This window comes from Micropterus dolomieu, linkage group LG03, assembly GCF_021292245.1.
Source record: "Micropterus dolomieu isolate WLL.071019.BEF.003 ecotype Adirondacks linkage group LG03, ASM2129224v1, whole genome shotgun sequence".
Classification (NCBI taxonomy): domain Eukaryota; kingdom Metazoa; phylum Chordata; class Actinopteri; order Centrarchiformes; family Centrarchidae; genus Micropterus; species Micropterus dolomieu.
The window spans coordinates 34,148,914-34,152,324 of NC_060152.1; the positions used below are offsets into that span (position 1 = coordinate 34,148,914).

Consider the following 3,411-nt stretch of genomic DNA (forward strand, 5'->3'; position numbering starts at 1 on the left):
TTCAACACAGCGTGATGTTCATTTAGTAAATTATGGTCCCATTTAGAGGAACAGAGACCAGGAAGCAGGGGAGGCTTTAGGGCGGGGCTACAAGCTGACTGACAAGCTGTCAATCAGGATAGAGGCGACTCGTATCTGCTGCTCTGTGAACATTTAACCAGCGCAGCTGACAAAGCTCATCAGGAGTCGGCTGCTCACTTTCTCTGGTGAGCACATTCAGTTTTCAGACTGCTGTTCTCTGGACAAACTTATCAGCCTGTTAAAATGACCATTAACCTGAGTTACAGATGCATCTAGCTAAGCTAGCTAGCTCCGCACAAGGCCGTTAGCTCCAATGTCTCGCTCAAATATGGTCACGGCCAGTGCTGCTCTGTTGCGCCCTATCGGCCAAACTCTAGGCTTCAAAACGGCGGTCCACAAACCAACGGGTGACGTCACCATGACTATGCCCACTTCTTACAGTCTGTGCATGGGACTGGTTCTCCTGAGTAAAGTCCAGGGTCTGATCCATCCTGCCTCCTTACACGGACTTCCTGCCTCTTTACAATACCTCACCTGACTTCCTCCTTTGCTACCGTTGTACGGCCACTAGAGGTCACTGCCACAGTAAACATGAATACAGGTCGTAATAAAGTGCTGCACAAACAACCTGTGTTGGTGTTTCCCTGTGAGGACAGTCTCACTGTACCAGGTTCTACTGATTCTTCTGCAGGATCTGGTCTGATGGACTAACTCTGTGTTTCTTCTTCAGGTCCTCAGGTTTCTCTGGAGATTCCTGCACTTCCTGTGGTGGCAGGAAGTGATGTCACTCTGCGCTGTACAAGCAAAGATCAGGTCGCACTCGAAGCCTTTTTCATCAGGGATGGTTCTAAACTTGGATCTGGACCTGAAGGCCAGTTTACCATCCGTAACGTCCAGCCGTCTGATGAAGGTCTCTACTGGTGTTATTTTGATCAGACTGAAGAATCTCCTCGGAGACGGTTGAGCGTCAGAGGTCAGGACACTGACATCACTTCCTGTTTAGATCATATGAACGAACCTGCTGACCGCCGTCACATGACATTTAACACGTGGTTAACGTTTCGAAACAGTCACAGTTTAGTTAGGTTTAGGAAAACGTCCTGGTTTGGGTTAAAGTAAGTATATTATATAAGTCACATGATGGAATTCACCAACACCACTAACTCAACAGTTACTTGGTATCACATGGGACCAAGCTGGAAGCTTCCGGTCAGGGAACTGATGCGAACGCAGAAGTCCCTTAAACCTGCGTCCTCTCTAACAGCCAGCAGGGGGGGCGACTTAAATCTGCGTCCTCTCTAGCAGCCAGCAGGGGGCGACTTAAACCTGCGTCCTCTCTAACAGCCAGCAGGGGGTGACTTAAACCTGCGTCCTCTCTAGAAGTCAGCAGGGGGCGACTTAAACCTACGTCCTCTCTAGCGGCCAGCAGGGGGCGACTTAAAGCTGTGTCCTCTCTAACAGCCAGCAGGGGGCGACTTAAACCTGCGTCCTCTCTAGAAGCCAGCAGGGGGCGACTTAAACCTGCGTCCTCTCCAGCAGCCAGCAGGGGGCGACTTAAACCTGCATCCTCTCTAGAAGCCAGCAGGGGGCGACTTAAACCTGCGTCCTCTCTAGAAGCCAGCAGGGGGCGACTTAAACCTGCGTCCTCTCTAGCAGCCAGCAGGGGGCGACTTAAACCTGCGTCCTCTCTAGCAGCCAGCAGGGGGCGACTTAAACCTGCGTCCTCTCCAGCATTTACATCAGTTTTTCAGATCAGTTTGTTGAAGCAGCAATGATCTCGTTCCACATTTTATTGTGTCATGTAATGTGGGGAACTGGTCTTGGTTTCAACTTGGTCTCAACCCCTAATAGTCTTGGTCTTGTCTCGGACTCGATAAACTCTGGTCTTGGTCTCGGTTTGGGCGGTCTTGACTACAACACTAGCGTCTAGTGCATAGTTGCAAAAAAACGACATGGCGGCTGCCAAAAAGCCAAAGGCGATGCTTCAAAACGTTAGTCCAAAAACCAACGGGTGACGCCACATTTTTTATACCGTCTATGTCTGGGACTGGCGTGTAGCCTCTCTGCAGACTCCGCCTATCCTTTACTATATATTAAGTTATAATTTCATCTGACTTTACAGTTGTGTGTTGTTTAAATGAGAGATAGACCGCTATGTTCCAACCAGCTGTAGTTTTCAAGACAAGTTAGCAGAACTCTTCTTCTGTCCCTCTGAGCCGTTGTGTTAATTGAGATTCATTTTGTGAGCGCCTCTTAGAAGTTTATCGTTCCTCTTTGGGTGATGTAGTCTGAATCAGCAATGACTCGTCAGAACGAGACCGACACGCCGCCAACACAGAGCTGATTCAGTCAGACGGCAATCTCATCAGAGGACGAGCCGACAGCAGTCTGTTACATCTGATACACGACCTGAACATGTGTTCATTCAGACAGGTGGGCAGACAGATTTTACACCAGTTAAACACAGACTGGGAATAAATTAACTTGGCTCCATCACTTGCAGAATCTTCTCTCATTTCTGCTCTTCCCAACAGGAAGGAACAGACGTGAGGATGAAGGGATTTTACTCATCCTCGCTCACTGCAGCATCATATTGAGCCTCATGACACACAGCGGCTCATGATGTGTAGAAACAATTACCAGTCGTGATGTTTGATGACTGCTGCTGATTGATAAACCAGGACAGACATGAGGGAGCAACAAAAACAGCTTTGATGAAAATACGTTTCTTGTGATAGCCCTTTTTTTACCTAACATATGATCTGGATCTGGACATCTGGATAAAGAAAAACACACATTCAGATGTTAACGCTGATTGGATCATCCATCCCTTCCTGCTGACTCAAGCAAGCCCAGCTAAAGCTACATGCAGAAACATCGTTAAGGCCAATTTATACCTCTGAAACTAAACAGGAGTGAACCCAGAAGCACGACTGAGAGACAGAAGTGACTTATAAGGCAAGTTCAGTTTATAGAAGTAGTCAGGGGAAGGGAAACAAATCTACACTCTACCCTACGCCCTACCCTACACTCTACCTTACGCCCCCTACCCTACGCTCTACCCTACGCCCTACCCTACGCTCTACCTTACGCCGCTCTACCTTACGCCCCCTACCCTACGCTCTACCCTACGCTCTACCCTACGCCCTACCCTACGCTGTACCTTACGCCCCCTACCCTACGCCCTACCCTACGCTCTACCTTACGCCCTACCTTACACTCTACCCTACGCCCTACCCTACGCTCTACCCTACGCCCTACCTTACACTCTATCCTATGCCCTACCCTACGCTGTACCTTACGCCCCCTACCCTACGCCCTACCCTACGCCCTACTCTACGCTCTACCTTACACTCTACCCTACGCCCCCTACCCTACGCCCTACCTTAC

General features: G+C 49.3%; 1 protein-coding gene across 2 annotated transcripts in view; it reads left to right on the forward strand.

The window, feature by feature from the left end:
- Nucleotides 1-3,411, forward strand: part of nek11 (NIMA-related kinase 11) — a 110,561-nt gene that overhangs the window by 25,473 nt on the left and 81,677 nt on the right. The gene's annotated exons all lie outside the window — the stretch shown is intronic.